General features: G+C 38.9%; 3 long non-coding RNA genes across 30 annotated transcripts; 1 reads left to right on the top strand and 2 right to left on the bottom strand.

Annotated features, from left to right (window-relative positions):
* The first annotated feature begins 9 nt into the window (after positions 1-9).
* On the top strand, positions 10-2,402 carry LOC148884114 (uncharacterized). Its single transcript, XR_016118419.1, has 2 exons — positions 10-369; positions 964-2,402. It is a non-coding gene; the product is annotated as an uncharacterized LOC148884114 (long non-coding RNA).
* Positions 2,403-2,523: 121 nt separating this feature from the next.
* LOC148884113 (uncharacterized) lies at positions 2,524-11,541 on the bottom strand. The gene is made up of 13 exons (XR_016118418.1): positions 10,297-11,541; positions 9,762-9,899; positions 9,515-9,652; positions 9,279-9,405; positions 9,042-9,169; positions 4,980-5,107; positions 4,733-4,870; positions 4,496-4,623; positions 3,556-3,693; positions 3,309-3,446; positions 3,062-3,199; positions 2,818-2,961; positions 2,524-2,720 (listed from the first exon to the last, which is right to left on the bottom strand). It is a non-coding gene; the product is annotated as an uncharacterized LOC148884113 (long non-coding RNA).
* Positions 11,542-12,160: 619 nt separating this feature from the next.
* Positions 12,161-17,174, bottom strand: LOC148884112 (uncharacterized). 28 transcript variants are annotated; one of them, XR_016118391.1, is made up of 19 exons: positions 17,040-17,174; positions 16,793-16,930; positions 16,546-16,683; positions 16,320-16,436; positions 16,094-16,210; positions 15,847-15,984; positions 15,600-15,737; positions 15,353-15,490; positions 15,126-15,243; positions 14,889-15,016; positions 14,415-14,532; positions 14,168-14,305; positions 13,910-14,057; positions 13,663-13,800; positions 13,416-13,553; positions 13,168-13,306; positions 12,868-12,980; positions 12,460-12,766; positions 12,161-12,295 (listed from the first exon to the last, which is right to left on the bottom strand). It is a non-coding gene; the product is annotated as an uncharacterized LOC148884112 (long non-coding RNA). The 28 variants fall into 28 exon arrangements; XR_016118416.1 differs by lacking the exon at positions 15,353-15,490 and having other exon boundaries at positions 12,460-12,579; positions 12,674-12,766; XR_016118414.1 differs by lacking the exons at positions 14,415-14,532; positions 15,353-15,490 and adding an exon at positions 14,642-14,779.
* Between the last annotated feature and the right edge of the window lie 4,934 nt (positions 17,175-22,108).

Raw genomic sequence — 22,108 nt, 5'->3', positions numbered from 1 at the left:
GGACGAGCGCCCCCTGCGAGGACAAACGAGGGACTGCAACACTTATTTTTTTTTTAACATGATTGACAGGTAGGTTAGGGGGCCCTCAGGTGGCCACCTGAGGTACCGCTTGGAGGCCTTCACCCTGGCGGTCGACGAAGGTACTGCACCTGCATAGAAATGAATGGGGAATACATTGCCATTGAAAATGAATGGGACAAGCGCCTCCTAGGAGGACGAACGAGGTACTGCGACTTTTTTTTTGCACATGCATAGAAATGAATGGGGGAATACCCTGCCATTCAAAATGAATGGGACGAGCGCCCCCTACGAGGACAAACGAGGGACTGCAACACTTATTTTTTTTTTTTTCACATGATTGACAGGTAGGTTAGGGGGCCCTCAGGTGGCCACATGAGGTACCGCTTGGAGGCCTTCACCCTGGCGGTCGACGAAGGTACTGCACCTGCATAGAAATGAATGGGGAATACACTGCCATTGAAAATGAATGGGACAAGCGCCTCCTAGGAGGACGAACGAGGTACTGCGACTTTTTTTTTGCACATGCATAGAAATGAATGGGGGAATACCCTGCCATTCAAAATGAATGGGACGAGCGCCCCCTACGAGGACGAACGAGGGACTGCAACACTTCTTTTTTTTTTTTTTTTTTTTACATGATTGACAGGTAGGTTAGGGGGCCCTCAGGTGGCCACATGAGGTACTGCGCGGAGGCCTTCATCCTGGCGGTCGACGAAGGTACTGCACCTGCATAGAAATGAATGGGGAATACACTGCCATTGAAAATGAATGGGACAAGCGCCTCCTAGGAGGACGAACGAGGTACTGCGACTTTTTTTTTACACATGCATAGAAATGAATGGGGGAATACCCTGCCATTCAAATGAATGGGACGAGCGCCCCCTACGAGGGCGAACGAGGTACTGCAACACTTTTTTTTTTTTTTACATGATTGACAGGTAGGTTAGGGGCCCTCAGGTGGCCACATGAGGTACTGCTTGGAGGCCTTCATCCTGGCGGTCGACGAAGGTACTGCACCTGCATAGAAATGAATGGGGAATACATTGCCATTGAAAATGAATGGGACAAGCGCCTCCTAGGAGGACGAACGAGGTACTGCGACTTTTTTTTTGCACATGCATAGAAATGAATGGGGGAATACCCTGCCATTCAAAATGAATGGGACGAGCGCCCCCTACGAGGACAAACGAGGGACTGCAACACTTATTTTTTTTTTTTTTTCACATGATTGACAGGTAGGTTAGGGGGCCCTCAGGTGGCCACATGAGGTACCGCTTGGAGGCCTTCACCCTGGCGGTCGACGAAGGTACTGCACCTGCATAGAAATGAATGGGGAATACACTGCCATTGAAAATGAATGGGACAAGCGCCTCCTAGGAGGACGAACGAGGTACTGCGACTTTTTTTTTGCACATGCATAGAAATGAATGGGGGAATACCCTGCCATTCAAAATGAATGGGACGAGCGCCCCCTACGAGGACGAACGAGGGACTGCAACACTTCTTTTTTTTTTTTTTTTTTTTACATGATTGACAGGTAGGTTAGGGGGCCCTCAGGTGGCCACATGAGGTACTGCGCGGAGGCCTTCACCCTGGCGGTCGACGAAGGTACTGCACCTGCATAGAAATGAATGGGGAATACCCTGCCATTGAAAATGAATGGGACAAGCGCCTCCTAGGAGGACGAACGAGGTACTGCGACTTTTTTTTTGCACATGCATAGAAATGAATGGGGGAATACCCTGCCATTCAAAATGAATGGGACGAGCGCCCCCTACGAGGGCGAACGAGGTACTGCAACACTTCTTTTTTTTTTTTTTTTTACATGATTGACAGGTAGGTTAGGGGGCCCTCAGGTGGCCACCTGAGGTACCGCTTGGAGGCCTTCACCCTGGCGGTCGACGAAGGTACTGCACCTGCATAGAAATGAATGGGGAATACATTGCCATTGAAAATGAATGGGACAAGCGCCTCCTAGGAGGACGAACGAGGTACTGCGACTTTTTTTTTTGCACCTGCATAGAAATGAATGGGGGAATACCCTGCCATTCAAATGAATGGGACGAGCGCCCCCTACGAGGGCGAACGAGGTACTGCAACACTTTTTTTTTTTTTTTACATGATTGACAGGTAGGTTAGGGGGCCCTCAGGTGGCCACCTGAGGTACCGCTTGGAGGCCTTCACCCTGGCGGTCGACGAAGGTACTGCACCTGCATAGAAATGAATGGGGAATACATTGCCATTGAAAATGAATGGGACAAGCGCCTCCTAGGAGGACGAACGAGGTACTGCGACTTTTTTTTTTGCACCTGCATAGAAATGAATGGGGGAATACCCTGCCATTCAAAATGAATGGGACGAGCGCCCCCTACGAGGACAAACGAGGGACTGCAACACTTGTTTTTTTTTTTCACATGATTGACAGCTAGGTTAGGGGGCCCTCAGGTGGCCACATGAGGTACTGCTTGGAGGCCTTCATCCTGGCGGTCGACGAAGGTACTGCACCTGCATAGAAATGAATGGGGAACACCTTGCCATTGAAAATGAATGGGACAAGCGCCTCCTAGGAGGACAAACGAGGGACTGCAACACTTGTTTTTTTTTTTACATGATTGACAGGTAGGTTAGGGGGCCCTCAGGTGGCCACCTGAGGTACTGCTTGGAGGCCTTCACCCTGGCGGTCGACGAAGGTACTGCACCTGCATAGAAATGAATGGGGAATACCTTGCCATTGATACTATATCATAATAATAACAACAATACTAATAATAGTAATAATATAGAATATGACAGTACGCTGTCAAGCGTCCGTAATAGTTCACCCAGGCATGTAGAGGTCATTTGAAGTCATTTTTCTTGATGGAAAACAAAGTTGAGCAAAAGTGTCGGTTGTCCTTTAAAAGCTTCAGTCACTTTTCATACCTGTGCCCATGGTAGGAGCTGAAAATAACATGCATATTGATACTATATCATAATAATAACAACAATACTAATAATATAGAATATGACAGCACGCTGTCAAGCGTCCGTAACAGCTCACCCGGGCATGTAGAAGTCATTTGAAGTCATGTAGAAGTCATTTGAAGTAATTTTTCTTGATGGAAAACAAGTTGTGCAAAAGTGTCGGTTGTCCTTTAAAAGCTTCAGTCACTTTTCGTACCTGTGCCCATGGTAGGAGCTGAAAATAACATGCATATTGATACTATATCATAATAATAACAACAATACTACTACTAATAATAATATAGAATATGACAGCACGCTGTCAAGCGTCCGTAACAGCTCACCTGGGCATGTAGAAGTCATTTGAAGTCATGTAGAAGTCATTTGAAGTCATTTTTGTTGATGGAAAACAAGTTGTGCAAAAGTGTCGGTTGTCCTTTAAAAGCTTCAGTCACTTTTCGTACCTGTGCCCATGATAGGAGCTGAAAAACACATGCATATTGATACTATATCATAATAATAACAACAATACTAATAATAGTAATAATATAGAATATGACAGTACGCTGTCAAGCGTCCGTAACAGCTCACCTGGGCATGTAGAAGTCATTTGAAGTCATGTAGAAGTCATTTGAAGTCATTTTTGTTGATGGAAAACAAGTTGTGCAAAAGTGTCGGTTGTCCTTTAAAAGCTTCAGTCACTTTTCGTACCTGTGCCCATGATAGGAGCTGAAAATAACATGCATATTGATACTATATCATAATAATAACAACAATACTAATAATAGCAATAATATAGAATATGACAGTACGCTGTCAAGCGTCCGTAACAGCTCACCTGGGCATGTAGAAGTCATTTGAAGTCATGTAGAAGTCATTTGAAGTCATTTTTCTTGATGTTGCGCAAAAGTGTCGGTTGTCCTTTAAAAGCTTCAGTCACTTTTCGTACCTGTGCCCATGATAGGAGCTGAAAATAACATGCATATTGATACTATATCATAATAATAACAACAATACTAATAATAGTAATAATATAGAATATGACAGTACGCTGTCAAGCGTCCGTAACAGCTCACCTGGGCATGTAGAAGTCATTTGAAGTCATGTAGAAGTCATTTGAAGTCATTTTTCTTGATGTTGCGCAAAAGTGTCGGTTGTCCTTTAAAAGCTTCAGTCACTTTTCGTACCTGTGCCCATGATAGGAGCTGAAAATAACATGCATATTGATACTATATCATAATAATAACAACAATACTACTACTAATAATAATATAGAATATGACAGCACGCTGTCAAGCGTCCGTAACAGCTCACCTGGGCATGTAGAAGTCATTTGAAGTCATTTTTCTTGATGTTGCGCAAAAGTGTCGGTTGTCCTTTAAAAGCTTCAGTCACTTTTCGTACCTGTGCCCATGATAGGAGCTGAAAATAACATGCATATTGATACTATATCATAATAATAACAACAATACTACTACTAATAATAATATAGAATATGACAGCACGCTGTCAAGCGTCCGTAACAGCTCACCTGGGCATGTAGAAGTCATTTGAAGTCATGTAGAAGTCATTTTTGTTGATGGAAAACAAGTTGTGCAAAAGTGTCGGTTGTCCTTTAAAAGCTTCAGTCACTTTTCGTACCTGTGCCCATGATAGGAGCTGAAAAACACATGCATATTGATACTATATCATAATAATAACAACAATACTAATAATAGTAATAATATAGAATATGACAGTACGCTGTCAAGCGTCCGTAACAGCTCACCTGGGCATGTAGAAGTCATTTGAAGTCATGTAGAAGTCATTTGAAGTCATTTTTGTTGATGGAAAACAAGTTGTGCAAAAGTGTCGGTTGTCCTTTAAAAGCTTCAGTCACTTTTCGTACCTGTGCCCATGATAGGAGCTGAAAAACACATGCATATTGATACTATATCATAATAATAACAACAATACTAATAATAGTAATAATATAGAATATGACAGTACGCTGTCAAGCGTCCGTAACAGCTCACCTGGGCATGTAGAAGTCATTTGAAGTCATTTGAAGTCATTTGAAGTCATTTTTCTTGATGTTGCGCAAAAGTGTCGGTTGTCCTTTAAAAGCTTCAGTCACTTTTCATACCTGTGCCCATGATAGGAGCTGAAAATAACATGCATATTGATACTATATCATAATAATAACAACAATACTAATAATAGTAATAATATAGAATATGACAGTACGCTGTCAAGCGTCCCTAACAGCTCACCTGGGCATGTAGAAGTCATTTGAAGTCATGTAGAAGTCATTTGAAGTCATTCTTCTTGATGTTGTGCAAAAGTGTCGGTTGTCCTTTAAAAGCTTCAGTCACTTTTCGTACCTGTGCCCATGATAGGAGCTGAAAATAACATGCATATTGATACTATATCATAATAATAACAACAATACTAATAATAGCAATAATATAGAATATGACAGCACGCTGTCAAGCGTCCGTAACAGCTCACCCAGGCATGTAGAAGTCATTTGAAGTCATTTGAAGTCATTTTTGTTGATGGAAAACAAGTTGTGCAAAAGTGTCGGTTGTCCTTTAAAAGCTTCAGTCACTTTTCGTACCTGTGCCCATGATAGGAGCTGAAAATAACATGCATATTGATACTATATCATAATAATAACAACAATACTACTACTAATAATAATATAGAATATGACAGCACGCTGTCAAGCGTCCGTAACAGCTCACCTGGGCATGTAGAAGTCATTTGAAGTCATGTAGAAGTCATTTGAAGTCATTTTTGTTGATGGAAAACAAGTTGTGCAAAAGTGTCGGTTGTCCTTTAAAAGCTTCAGTCACTTTTCGTACCTGTGCCCATGATAGGAGCTGAAAAACACATGCATATTGATACTATATCATAATAATAACAACAATACTAATAATAGTAATAATATAGAATATGACAGTACGCTGTCAAGCGTCCGTAACAGCTCACCTGGGCATGTAGAAGTCATTTGAAGTCATGTAGAAGTCATTTGAAGTCATTTTTGTTGATGGAAAACAAGTTGTGCAAAAGTGTCGGTTGTCCTTTAAAAGCTTCAGTCACTTTTCGTACCTGTGCCCATGATAGGAGCTGAAAATAACATGCATATTGATACTATATCATAATAATAACAACAATACTAATAATAGCAATAATATAGAATATGACAGTACGCTGTCAAGCGTCCGTAACAGCTCACCTGGGCATGTAGAAGTCATTTGAAGTCATGTAGAAGTCATTTGAAGTCATTTTTCTTGATGTTGCGCAAAAGTGTCGGTTGAAAAGCTTCAGTCACTTTTCATACCTGTGCCCATGATAGGAGCTGAAAATAACATGCATTTGATACTATATCATAATAATAACAACAATACTAATAATAGCAAAAGTGTCGGTTGTCCTTTAAAAGCTTCAGTCACTTTTCGTACCTGTGCCCATGATAGGAGCTGAAAATAACATGCATATTGATACTATATCATAATAATAACAACAATACTACTACTAATAATAATATAGAATATGACAGCACGCTGTCAAGCGTCCGTAACAGCTCACCTGGGCATGTAGAAGTCATTTGAAGTCATTTTTTGATGTTGTTGATGGAAAACAAGCAAAAGTGTCGGTTGTCCTTTAAAAGCTTCAGTCACTTTTCGTACCTGTGCCCATGATAGGAGCTGAAAATAACATGCATATTGATACTATATCATAATAATAACAACAATACTACTACTAATAGTAATAATATAGAATATGACAGTACGCTGTCAAGCGTCCGTAACAGCTCACCTGGGCATGTAGAAGTCATTTGAAGTCATGTAGAAGTCATTTGAAGTCATTTTTGTTGATGGAAAACAAGTTGTGCAAAAGTGTCGGTTGTCCTTTAAAAGCTTCAGTCATATCATAATAATAACAACAATACTAATAATAGTAATAATATAGAATATGACAGTACGCTGTCAAGCGTCCGTAACAGCTCACCTGGGCATGTAGAAGTCATTTGAAGTCATGTAGAAGTCATTTGAAGTCATTTTTGTTGCAAAAGTGTCGGTTGTCCTTTAAAAGCTTCAGTCACTTTTCGTACCTGTGCCCATGATAGGAGCTGAAAAACACATGCATATTGATACTATATCATAATAATAACAACAATACTAATAATAGTAATAATATAGAATATGACAGTACGCTGTCAAGCGTCCGTAACAGCTCACCTGGGCATGTAGAAGTCATTTGAAGTCATCATTTGAAGTCATTTTTCTTGATGTTGCATGTCGGTTGTCCTTTAAAAGCTTCAGTCACTTTTCATACCTGTGCCCATGATAGGAGCTGAAAATAACATGCATATTGATACTATATCATAATAATAACAACAATACTAATAATAGTAATAATATAGAATATGACAGTACGCTGTCAAGCGTCCCTAACAGCTCACCTGGGCATTGTTGTGCAAAAGTGTCGGTTGTCCTTTAAAAGCTTCAGTCACTTTTCGTACCTGTGCCCATGATAGGAGCTGAAAATAACATGCATCATTTAATAATAACAACAATACTAATAATAGCAATAATATAGAATATGACAGCACGCTGTCAAGCGTCCGTAACAGCTCACCCAGGCATGTAGAAGTCATTTGAAGTCATTTGATCATTTTTGTTGATGTTGTGCAAAAGTGTCGGTTGTCCTTTAAAAGCTTCAGTCACTTTTCGTACCTGTGCCCATGATAGGAGCTGAAAATAACATGCATATTGATACTATATCATAATAATAACAACAATACTACTACTAATAATAATATAGAATATGACAGCACGCTGTCAAGCGTCCGTAACAGCTCACCTGGGCATGTAGAAGTCATTTGAAGTCATGTAGAAGTCATTTGAAGTCATTTTTGTTGATGGAAAACAAGTTGTGCAAAAGTGTCGGTTGTCCTTTAAAAGCTTCAGTCACTTTTCGTACCTGTACCCATGGTAGGAGCTGAAAAACACATGCATATTGATACTATATCATAATAATAACAACAATACTAATAATAGTAATAATATAGAATATGACAGTACGCTGTCAAGCGTCCGTAACAGCTCACCTGGGCATGTAGAAGTCATTTGAAGTCATGTAGAAGTCATTTGAAGTCATTTTTGTTGATGGAAAACAAGTTGTGCAAAAGTGTCGGTTGTCCTTTAAAAGCTTCAGTCACTTTTCGTACCTGTGCCCATGATAGGAGCTGAAAATAACATGCATATTGATACTATATCATAATAATAACAACAATACTAATAATAGTAATAATATAGAATATGACAGTACGCTGTCAAGCGTCCGTAACAGCTCACCTGGGCATGTAGAAGTCATTTGAAGTCATGTAGAAGTCATTTGAAGTCATTTTTGTTGATGGAAAACAAGTTGTGCAAAAGTGTCGGTTGTCCTTTAAAAGCTTCAGTCACTTTTCGTACCTGTGCCCATGGTAGGAGCTGAAAAACACATGCATATTGATACTATATCATAATAATAACAACAATACTAATAATAGTAATAATATAGAATATGACAGTACGCTGTCAAGCGTCCGTAACAGCTCACCTGGGCATGTAGAAGTCATTTGAAGTCATGTAGAAGTCATTTGAAGTCATTTTTGTTGATGGAAAACAAGTTGTGCAAAAGTGTCGGTTGTCCTTTAAAAGCTTCAGTCACTTTTCGTACCTGTACCCATGGTAGGAGCTGAAAATAACATGCATATTGATACTATATCATAATAATAACAACAATACTAATAATAGTAATAATATAGAATATGACAGTACGCTGTCAAGCGTCCCTAACAGCTCACCTGGGCATGTAGAAGTCATTTGAAGTCATGTAGAAGTCATTTGAAGTCATTCTTCTTGATGTTGTGCAAAAGTGTCGGTTGTCCTTTAAAAGCTTCAGTCACTTTTCGTACCTGTACCCATGGTAGGAGCTGAAAAACACATGCATATTGATACTATATCATAATAATAACAACAATACTAATAATAGTAATAATATAGAATATGACAGTACGCTGTCAAGCGTCCGTAACAGCTCACCCGGGCATGTAGAAGTCATTTGAAGTCATTTGAAGTCATTTGAAGTCATTCTTCTTGATGTTGAGCAAAAGTGTCGGTTGTCCTTTAAAAGCTTCAGTCACTTTTCGTACCTGTACCCATGGTAGGAGCTGAAAATAACATGCATATTGATACTATATCATAATAATAACAACAATACTAATAATAGTAATAATATAGAATATGACAGTACGCTGTCAAGCGTCCGTAACAGCTCACCTGGGCATGTAGAAGTCATTTGAAGTCATTTGAAGTCATTTTTGTTGATGGAAAACAAGTTGTGCAAAAGTGTCGGTTGTCCTTTAAAAGCTTCAGTCACTTTTCGTACCTGTGCCCATGATAGGAGCTGAAAATAACATGCATATTGATACTATATCATAATAATAACAACAATACTACTACTAATAATAATATAGAATATGACAGCACGCTGTCAAGCGTCCGTAACAGCTCACCTGGGCATGTAGAAGTCATTTGAAGTCATGTAGAAGTCATTTGAAGTCATTTTTGTTGATGGAAAACAAGTTGTGCAAAAGTGTCGGTTGTCCTTTAAAAGCTTCAGTCACTTTTCGTACCTGTACCCATGGTAGGAGCTGAAAATAACATGCATATTGATACTATATCATAATAATAACAACAATACTACTACTAATAATAATATAGAATATGACAGCACGCTGTCAAGCGTCCGTAACAGCTCACCTGGGCATGTAGAAGTCATTTGAAGTCATGTAGAAGTCATTTGAAGTCATTTTTGTTGATGGAAAACAAGTTGTGCAAAAGTGTCGGTTGTCCTTTAAAAGCTTCAGTCACTTTTCGTACCTGCGCCCATGATAGGAGCTGAAAATAACATGCATATTGATACTATATCATAATAACAACAATACTACTAATACTACTACTACTACTACTACTAATAATAATATAGAATGTGGCAGCACCCTGTCTAGTGTGCCCAAACAGTAACCCTAACCTTAAAGTATCACCTAACGGTAGGATATCGTCTGATTAACTAAAACTACACGCCTTAGAATAACAAAAACGACTTTAGAAGTGATTTTTAGTGGCTAAACTACCCGGCTCTCACAGCGGAGGCCCCGTTAGCGCTAGCGGCTAACCGCTACCGGAGCAGGCTTCCACGCGACCGCCGGGCCCTTTTACACGGCCGAAGCGAGCTTTCACGCGCCGCCGCGCCGGCTACGGCCACCGTGACGGCGCGAGGGGGGAGATAACTTACGTTTTGGACCGTCGACGACCTCCGACGCGCCGCTCCGGCCGAGTTCCCTCGTCGCCTGCCCCGGCAGCCACGCGTTTCGGCCGAGGAGCGAGAGAGGGAGCGGAGGGAGCCGCCGCCTCGACCCGCCCCTCGCCGAACGGGCGTCGCGATTGGTCGGTCGGGCGCGCGGCATTCTGGGAGTAGTAGTCGTCTATCGCCCCGGATCCCATTCTTTCCTATGGAGAGCGCGCCCCGAGTTGTAGTTCCACCCGCTCCGCGCCGTCCGGGCCGTTTCCCCCCTAGTCCTCACGAAGCTAAAAGTTAGCCACGCCGCGTAGCCATCCTACGGCGTCAATAAACACACGTTTATCGCCCTCAAACAGCCTTTTGCTTTGAATAGTGTGTCTTTTCTTTTTTTTTCTCAGTCAAAGCCACGCGCGGAGCCCCGTCCGTTCACCGTATGCCGGCTGCGGGGGGCTTTTTGAGCACAGCTGTTTGATGGAGGAGGTGGCAAAATATCAGAAACCCCTTATTCCTCCCGCAAACGGGGGAATTTGCAGTCGGGGGGAAGTCGGGGGCAGCGATTTGAAGGGGGTAAAGGGGCTAAATGATAGAAAATGAGATATTCTGAGCGTGAAAGTATAAAAACGTCAACCTGAAGCTGTGCAAATGTGCAAAACTGTTTCAAAAAAAAAAAAAAAAAAGGGAAACCCCCGGGGCGCTCCATTTCAGAGGTTGATATAATCACCGTCTTTGCCGTCTTCTTCCTTTCCTTTCGGCTTTTCCCCTCAGGGGCTCGCCGCATCGAATCAATGTCCTCCACCTATCCCGGCTTTGCGCATCCTCTTCTCCGGCGCCGGCTGGCTTCGCGCGTGTAACCGTATGAGCGAATCGTATTCGCGCCTTCTACTTCTATACCGGTGATGCCCGGCCGGCGCGGGTCAAAGGATGCGCTCCCGCGAGTCGGTCTGATGAGAGCCTACGGGAGCCACACGTGTCAATAACCTTCTCCCTCCCTCCATCCGACGCACACGAGTCGTCCTAATAAGGAACCTCGACTCTATCCGGAAGTCGCATCATCTAGCCAACCCGCTCACACGAAGCGACGCGGCGTCCTCTTTGACAGCATCCGTAAAGCCGTTCTTCCTCTCTCTCGGTCTCCCGCCTGGCACTTGAAGGCTAAGGCTCAGCATCCTTTCTCTCCCGTCCTATCCGACCCGGTAGCTCCCAAAGGAAACCTCGACATCTTCAGCTCCGCTTCCCGTCTCCGACCGTGGTCTTATACGCTATTGCTTTCATCCCGGCCGACGCCTGACGTCAAAGTCAGCACTGGGTGCATATTTCACACTTATACACTTTATAAAACCTGTCAGTCAGCACTGGGTGCATATTTCACACTTATACATTTTAAAAAACCTGTCAGTCAGCACTGGGTGCATATTTTACACTTATACATTTTAAAGAACCTGTCAGTCAGCACTGGGTGCATATTTCACACTTATACACTTTATAAAACCTGTCAAATCAACACTGGGTGCATATTTCACACTTATACACTTTATAAAACCTGTCAGTCAGCACTGGGTGCATATTTCACACTTATACACTTTATAAAACCTGTCAAATCAACACTGGGATCATATTTCACACTTATACACTTTATAAAACCTGTCAAATCAACACTGGGATCATATTTCACACTTATACACTTTATAAAACCTGTCAAATCAACACTGGGATCATATTTCACACTTATACACTTTATAAAACCTGTCAAATCAACACTGGGATCATATTTCACACTTATACACTTTATAAAACCTGTCAAAGTCAACACTTGGAGCATATTCGCGGAGGTGATGGACAAGAACGAGGGACGACACACTTTTGACTGAAATGAGCATTTCAATTTTATTGAAATTGAATCGAATATTATATTGGGCTCCGCAAAGCCCGCTGCGCTCCTGCCGTAGCTCGCCGCCGCAAAGCCGCTCGCCGCCCGCCGCCCGCCGCCCGCCGCCTGTCAAGGACAAAGGGCAAAAAAAGACAGACGATTGACAACGGGCCACACGCCTCGATTAGAAACGTCGAGTGAGGTAGCGCCGTACGTCTAGGATGTCAAAGAAATTCAATACAACCGGGAAGCAGCAAAAAGCCAGGAAAGAATGACGACGATGGCCTTACTCGTCGTTACGGACGCAGCTCGCCGTACCCAGGACGTCGGCGTCGGAAGTCGTCGCGCGTCGTCCAGGTGAGCGGCCGGCCAGTCACTCGCCGTATCCGGATCTTCCTCAGACGGCAAACCTAGCGACGAGGTCATTTAAAAATCAGTTATTCTAGGCAAAAGCAAAACAAACCGAGAAAAAGGCCAAAGTGAGGTCTGCTTGAAATATAGCACCGCGTTATGACCGGGGAGATGGCCGGCGGCCGGCCGGCAGGCTCGTTCGGAAGGTCTCTGGAGCCCTCTGGCGGACGGAAAGGACAACTGCGACTGTGGAGGGAGTTATTTAGGGAGGATTTATTTCATCAATATTGTTTCTTTACCGCGAGACTAATAAAGGCAAATCCAATCCAATCCAATCCAATACATACCCTGTATTGTCTTGACGTCGTCCGCAACTCTTAAGCGGCCCTCCTTGACTCCCTTGACTTCAGATGACTTTGGAATCTCATTGCGGAAGTGCTGGCTGAGCATTTAACCCACACTGAAAGAGAGAAAACGTCAAAGTTGGACTCGTGCGGTGTGGTTTCATCATAATAATCCATTTCATTTCATCATAAGAATACATTTCATCAGTATATAGATACTATATCATAATAATAACAACAATACTACTACAAATAATAATATAGAATATGACAGCACGCTGTCAAGCGTACGTAACAGCTCACCCGGGCATGTAGAAGTCATTTGAAGTCATGTAGAAGTCATTTGAAGTCATTTTTCTTGATGGAAAACAAAGTTGAGCAAAAGTGTCGGTTGTCCTTTAAAAGCTTCAGTCACTTTTCATACCTGTGCCCATGATAGGAGCTGAAAAACACATGCATATTGATACTATATCATAATAATAACAACAATACTAATAATAGTAATAATATAGAATATGACAGTACGCTGTCAAGCGTCCGTAACAGCTCACCCGGGCATGTAGAAGTCATTTGAAGTCATTTGAAGTCATTTGAAGTCATTTGAAGTCATTTTTCTTGATGTTGCGCAAAAGTGTCGGTTGTCCTTTAAAAGCTTCAGTCACTTTTCGTACCTGTACCCATGGTAGGAGCTGAAAATAACATGCATATTGATACTATATCATAATAATAACAACCATACTAATAATAGTAATAATATAGAATATGACAGTACGCTGTCAAGCGTCCGTAACAGCTCACCTGGGCATGTAGAAGTCATTTGAAGTCATGTAGAAGTCATTTGAAGTCATTTTTGTTGATGGAAAACAAGTTGTGCAAAAGTGTCGGTTGTCCTTTAAAAGCTTCAGTCACTTTTCGTACCTGTACCCATGGTAGGAGCTGAAAAACACATGCATATTGATACTATATCATAATAATAACAACAATACTACTACTAATAATAATATAGAATATGACAGTACGCTGTCAAGCGTCCGTAACAGCTCACCCGGGCATGTAGAAGTCATTTGAAGTCATTTGAAGTCATTTGAAGTCATTTGAAGTCATTTGAAGTCATTTTTCTTGATGTTGCGCAAAAGTGTCGGTTGTCCTTTAAAAGCTTCAGTCACTTTTCGTACCTGTGCCCATGGTAGGAGCTGAAAATAACATGCATATTGATACTATATCATAATAATAACAACAATACTTAATAATAGTAATAATATAGAATATGACAGTACGCTGTCAAGCGTCCGTAACAGCTCACCTGGGCATGTAGAAGTCATTTGAAGTCATGTAGAAGTCATTTGAAGTCATTTTTCTTGATGGAAAACAAGTTGTGCAAAAGTGTCGGTTGTCCTTTAAAAGGTTCAGTCACTTTTCGTACCTGTACCCATGGTAGGAGCTGAAAAACACATGCATATTGATACTATATCATAATAATAACAACAATACTAATAATAGTAATAATATAGAATATGACAGTACGCTGTCAAGCGTCCGTAACAGCTCACCTGGGCATGTAGAAGTCATTTGAAGTCATTTGAAGTCATTTTTCTTGATGTTGCGCAAAAGTGTCGGTTGTCCTTTAAAAGCTTCAGTCACTTTTCGTACCTGTACCCATGGTAGGAGCTGAAAATAACATGCATATTGATACTATATCATAATAATAACAACAATACTAATAATAGTAATAATATAGAATATGACAGTACGCTGTCAAGCGTCCGTAACAGCTCACCTGGGCATGTAGAAGTCATTTGAAGTCATGTAGAAGTCATTTGAAGTCATTTTTGTTGATGGAAAACAAGTTGTGCAAAAGTGTTGGTTGTCCTTTAAAAGCTTCAGTCACTTTTCGTACCTGTGCCCATGATAGGAGCTGAAAAACACATGCATATTGATACTATATCATAATAATAACAACAATACTAATAATAGTAATAATATAGAATATGACAGCACGCTGTCAAGCGTCCGTAACAGCTCACCTGGGCATGTAGAAGTCATTTGAAGTCATTTGAAGTCATTTGAAGTCATTTTTCTTGATGTTGCGCAAAAGTGTCGGTTGTCCTTTAAAAGCTTCAGTCACTTTTCGTACCTGTACCCATGGTAGGAGCTGAAAAACACATGCATATTGATACTATATCATAATAATAACAACAATACTAATAATAGTAATAATATAGAATATGACAGTACGCTGTCAAGCGTCCGTAACAGCTCACCCAGGCATGTAGAAGTCATTTGAAGTCATTTGAAGTCATTTTTCTTGATGTTGCGCAAAAGTGTCGGTTGTCCTTTAAAAGCTTCAGTCACTTTTCGTACCTGTACCCATGGTAGGAGCTGAAAAACACATGCATATTGATACTATATCATAATAATAACAACAATACTAATAATAGTAATAATATAGAATATGACAGTACGCTGTCAAGCGTCCGTAACAGCTCACCTGGGCATGTAGAAGTCATTTGAAGTCATGTAGAAGTCATTTGAAGTCATTTTTGTTGATGGAAAACAAGTTGTGCAAAAGTGTCGGTTGTCCTTTAAAAGCTTCAGTCACTTTTCGTACCTGTGCCCATGATAGGAGCTGAAAATAACATGCATATTGATACTATATCATAATAATAACAACAATACTAATAATAGTAATAATATAGAATATGACAGTACGCTGTCAAGCGTCCGTAACAGCTCACCCGGGCATGTAGAAGTCATTTGAAGTCATTTGAAGTCATTTGAAGTCATTTGAAGTCATTTTTCTTGATGTTGCGCAAAAGTGTCGGTTGTCCTTTAAAAGCTTCAGTCACTTTTCGTACCTGTGCCCATGGTAGGAGCTGAAAATAACATGCATATTGATACTATATCATAATAATAACAACAATACTAATAATAGTAATAATATAGAATATGACAGTACGCTGTCAAGCGTCCGTAACAGCTCACCTGGGCATGTAGAAGTCATTTGAAGTCATGTAGAAGTCATTTGAAGTCATTTTTGTTGATGGAAAACAAGTTGTGCAAAAGTGTCGGTTGTCCTTTAAAAGCTTCAGTCACTTTTCGTACCTGTACCCATGGTAGGAGCTGAAAAACACATGCATATTGATACTATATCATAATAATAACAACAATACTACTACTAATAATAATATAGAATATGACAGTACGCTGTCAAGCGTCCGTAACAGCTCACCCGGGCATGTAGAAGTCATTTGAAGTCATTTTTGTTGATGGAAAACAAGTTGTGCAAAAGTGTCGGTTGTCCTTTAAAAGCTTCAGTCACTTTTCGTACCTGTGCCCATGATAGGAGCTGAAAATAACATGCATATTGATACTATATCATAATAATAACAACAATACTACTACTAATAATAATATAGAATATGACAGTACGCTGTCAAGCGTCCGTAACAGCTCACCCGGGCATGTAGAAGTCATTTGAAGTCATTTTTGTTGATGGAAAACAAGTTGTGCAAAAGTGTCGGTTGTCCTTTAAAAGCTTCAGTCACTTTTCGTACCTGTGCCCATGGTAGGAGCTGAAAATAACATGCATATTGATACTATATCATAATAATAACAACAATACTACTACTAATAATAATATAGAATATGACAGCACGCTGTCAAGCGTCCGTAACAGCTCACCCGGGCATGTAGAAGTCATTTGAAGTCATGTAGAAGTCATTTGAAGTCATTTTTGTTGATGGAAAACAAGTTGTGCAAAAGTGTCGGTTGTCCTTTAAAAGCTTCAGTCACTTTTCGTACCTGTACCCATGGTAGGAGCTGAAAAACACATGCATATTGATACTATATCATAATAATAACAACAATACTAATAATAGTAATAATATAGAATATGACAGTACGCTGTCAAGCGTCCGTAACAGCTCACCTGGGCATGTAGAAGTCATTTGAAGTCATGTAGAAGTCATTTGAAGTCATTTTTGTTGATGGAAAACAAGTTGTGCAAAAGTGTCGGTTGTCCTTTAAAAGCTTCAGTCACTTTTCGTACCTGTGCCCATGATAGGAGCTGAAAATAACATGCATATTGATACTATATCATAATAATAACAACAATACTAATAATAGTAATAATATAGAATATGACAGTACGCTGTCAAGCGTCCGTAACAGCTCACCTGGGCATGTAGAAGTCATTTGAAGTCATGTAGAAGTCATTTGAAGTCATTTTTGTTGATGGAAAACAAGTTGTGCAAAAGTGTCGGTTGTCCTTTAAAAGCTTCAGTCACTTTTCGTACCTGTACCCATGGTAGGAGCTGAAAAACACATGCATATTGATACTATATCATAATAATAACAACAATACTAATAATATAGAATATGACAGCACGCTGTCAAGCGTCCGTAACAGCTCACCCGGGCATGTAGAAGTCATTTGAAGTCATGTAGAAGTCATTTGAAGTCATTTTTGTTGATGGAAAACAAGTTGTGCAAAAGTGTCGGTTGTCCTTTAAAAGCTTCAGTCACTTTTCGTACCTGTGCCCATGATAGGAGCTGAAAAACACATGCATATTGATACTATATCATAATAATAACAACAATACTGCTACTAATAATAAATGAAGTGGGATTATTTGCTTACAGAATTTGTTTTCTCAGTAAAATGAACAATATATATCAATATCAAGTGTTGTTATTTGATTACTGAATGTTTTTCTCAGTTAAATCAAGTTAATATAACTATCAAGTGGGATTATTTGCTTACAGAATTTGTTTTCTCAGTCAAATGAACACTATATATCAATATCAAGTGTTGTTATTTGATTACTGAATGTTTTTCTCAGTTAAATCAAGTTAATATAACTATCAAGTGGGATTATTTGCTTACAGAATTTGTTTTCTCAGTCAAATGAACACTATACATCAATATCAAGTGTTGTTATTTGATTACTGAATGTTTTTCTCAGTTAAATCAAGTTAATATAACTATCAAGTGGGATTATTTGCTTACAGAATTGATTTTATCAGTAAAATGAACAATATATATCAATATCAAGTGTTGTTATTTGATTACTGACTTCCTTCCCTCTGTAAAGAACCCGGAAAAGCTTATTTGGTTAAGCGTGGCTTTATGGAAAGCCATTTTAAGCTCCCCTACGATCGATAACGCGTCCCCCCCGCCCCCCACCCCCCCAACCGTCAAACGCGACCGTTTTTCGACCGTTTTTGACCGTTTTTCGACGTCACGGCCCTCTTTTGCTCACAGTTGGCCTCAAACTTATCTCAGAGATCCCTTCGCCGTCTTTAACACCCACTAGAATGTCGCGGATGTGTCATTCTAGCCCGTTTTAAAGTAAAAGTTGACTCACCCGCCATGCGGCGCCCTCCATCTTTGTTTTGACCTCCTCCCCTGACGACGAACCGGAAGTATCTCGCGGGAGGCGTCGCCGCGCGGTGTATAGCTTTCACTCTTTTGTCCCCCGCGACGCTCCGTACCGAATGATGTCATCTGAAGCCGCATACTGTTTTTAAGTTGCCGGCGCGGTTCTCTTTCTAATAAATTCAAACAAATGACACCGCGTAACTCCCCCTAGACTATTTTCAGGAGCTTTTGCTCAACTTTCCTTCGCCCATCCCATTTTAAACGGACTTAGATAAACCGTGTGTATATTTTCCTTCAATGAGGTGCGATGCGCGCTTTCGGCCACCAAACGGCAGCGTTTCACCATTAATGAACGAAAGGAAGCATATTTCACACATATACACATTAAAAAACCTCTCAAAGTCAACTTTAAAGCATATTTCACACATATACACTTTAAAAAACCTCTCAAAGTCAACACTTAAAGCATATTTCACACATATACACTTTAAAAAACCTCTCAAAGTCAACACTTAAAGCATATTTCACACATATACACTTTAAAAAACCTGTCAGTTTTTTTCTCAGTTAAATCAAGTTAATATAACTATCAAGTGGGATTATTTGCTTACAGAATTTGTTTTCTCAGTCAAATGAACACTATATATCAATATCAAGTGTTGTTATTTGATTACTGAATGTTTTTCTCAGTTAAATCAAGTTAATATAACTGTCAAGTGGGATTATTTGCTTACAGAATTTGTTTTCTCAGTCAAATGAACACTATATATCAATATCAAGTGTTGTTATTTGATTACTGAATGTTTTTCTCAGTTAAATCAAGTTAATATAACTATCAAGTGGGATTATTTGCTTACAGAATTTGTTTTCTCAGTCAAATGAACACTATATATCAATATCAAGTGTTGTTATTTGATTACTGAATGTTTTTCTCAGTTAAATCAAGTTAATATAACTATCAAGTGGGATTATTTGCTTACAGAATTTGTTTTCTCAGTAAAATGAACAATATATATCTATATCAAGTGTTGTTATTTGATTACTGAATGTTTTTCTCAGTTAAATCAAGTTAATATAACTATCAAGTGGGATTATTTGCTTACAGAATTTGTTTTCTCAGTCAAATGAACACTATATATCTATATCAAGTGTTGTTATTTGATTACTGAATGTTTTTCTCAGTTAAATCAAGTTAATATAACTATCAAGTGGGATTATTTGCTTACAGAATTTGTTTTCTCAGTCAAATGAACACTATAATATATCTATATCAAGTGTTGTTATTTGATTACTGAATGTTTTTCTCAGTTAAATCAAGTTAATATAACTATCAAGTGGGATTATTTGCTTACAGAATTTGTTTTCTCAGTCAAATGAACACTATATATCATCAATATCAAGTGTTGTTATTTGAACTGTGGGACTGAATTTGTTTTCTCAGTCAAATGAACACTATACATCAATATCAAGTGTTGTTATTTGATGACTGAATGTTTTTCTCAGTTAAATCAAGTTAATATAACTATCAAGTGGGATTATTTGCTTACAGAATTGATTTTATCAGTAAAATGAACAATATATATCAAAATATTACAAATATATACAAAGATATACAAAGATATGTCTCACTTAAGAGCAGTTTAATGACCGCACAATACTCTCAGCTTGTATAGAAACACCGTCAACGTTAACAGATACATTAATCTGAAATGCAAAGAGTGTTTATAGTACTAAATACTCGTTTTAGCTTTAAACCCCCCTTTGTATTTTCAATGAGGTGCGATGTGCGCTTTCGGCCACCAAACGGCAGCGTTTCACCATTAATGAACGAAAGGAAGCATATTTCACACATATACACATTAAAAAACCTCTCAAAGTCAACTTTAAAGCATATTTCACACATATACACTTTAAAAAACCTCTCAAAGTCAACACTTAAAGCATATTTCACACATATACACTTTAAAAAACCTCTCAAAGTCAACACTTAAAGCATATTTCACACATATACACTTTAAAAAACCTCTCAAAGTCAACACTTGGATCATATTTCACACATATACACTTTATAAAACCTGTCAAATCAACACTTGGATCATATTTCACACATATACACTTTAAAAAACCTCTCAAAGTCAACACTTAAAGCATATTTCACACATATACACTTTATAAACCCTGTCAAATCAACACTTGGATCATATTTCACACATATACACTTTAAAAAACCTCTCAAAGTCAACACTTAAAGCATATTTCACACATATACACTTTATAAACCCTGTCAAATCAACACTTGGTTCATATTTCACACATATACACTTTAAAAAACCTCTCAAAGTCAACACTTAAAGCATATTTCACACATATACACTTTATAAAACCTGTCAAATCAACACTGGGATCATATTTCACACATATACACTTTAAAAAACCTCTCAAAGTCAACACTTGGGTCATATTTCACACATATACACTTTATAAAACCTGTCAAATCAACACTTGGATCATATTTCACACTTATACACTTTATAAAACCTGTCAAATCAACACTTGGATCATATTTCACACTTATACACTTTATAAAACCTGTCAAATCAACACTGGGATCATATTTCACACATATACACTTTATAAAACATGTCAAATCAACACTTGGATCATATTTCACACTTATACACTTTATAAAACCTCTCAAAGTCAACACTTAAAGCATATTTCACACATATACACTTTATAAAACATGTCAAATCAACACTTGGATCATATTTCACACATATACACTTTATAAAACCTGTCAAATCAACACTTGGATCATATTTCACACTTATACACTTTATAAAACCTCTCAAAGTCAACACTTAAAGCATATTTCACACATATACACTTTATAAAACCTCTCAAAGTCAACACTTAAAGCATATTTCACACATATACACTTTAAAAAACCTCTCAAAGTCAACACTTAAAGCATATTTCACACATATACACTTTATAAACCCTGTCAAATCAACACTTGGATCATATTTCACACATATACACTTTATAAAACCTGTCAAATCAACACTTGGATCATATTTCACACTTATACACTTTATAAAACCTCTCAAAGTCAACACTTAAAGCATATTTCACACTTATACACTTTATAAAACCTGTCAAATCAACACTGGGATCATATTTCACACTTATACACTTTATAAAACCTGTCAAATCAACACTTGGATCATATTTCACACATATACACTTTATAAAACCTGTCAAATCAACACTTGGATCATATTTCACACATATACACTTTATAAAACCTGTCAAATCAACACTTGGATCATATTTCACACATATACACTTTATAAAACATGTCAAATCAACACTTGGATCATATTTCACACATATACACTTTATAAAACCTGTCAAATCAACACTTGGATCATATTTCACACATATACACTTTATAAACCCTGTCAAATCAACACTTGGATCATATTTCACACATATACACTTTATAAACCCTGTCAAATCAACACTTGGATCATATTTCACACATATACACTTTATAAAACCTGTCAAATCAACACTTGGATCATATTTCACACTTATACACTTTATAAAACCTCTCAAAGTCAACACTTAAAGCATATTTCACACTTATACACTTTATAAAACCTGTCAAATCAACACTGGGATCATATTTCACACTTATACACTTTATAAAACCTGTCAAATCAACACTTGGATCATATTTCACACATATACACTTTATAAAACCTGTCAAATCAACACTTGGATCATATTTCACACATATACACTTTATAAAACCTGTCAAATCAACACTTGGATCATATTTCACACTTATACACTTTA

Source organism: Hippocampus bargibanti, linkage group LG19 (genome assembly GCF_051943395.1).
Source record: "Hippocampus bargibanti isolate YZ-2025 linkage group LG19, ASM5194339v1, whole genome shotgun sequence".
NCBI lineage: Eukaryota > Metazoa > Chordata > Actinopteri > Syngnathiformes > Syngnathidae > Hippocampus > Hippocampus bargibanti.
The sequence above is the reverse complement of the archived record's forward strand: the minus strand, read 5'-3'. Positions and strand labels throughout refer to the sequence as shown.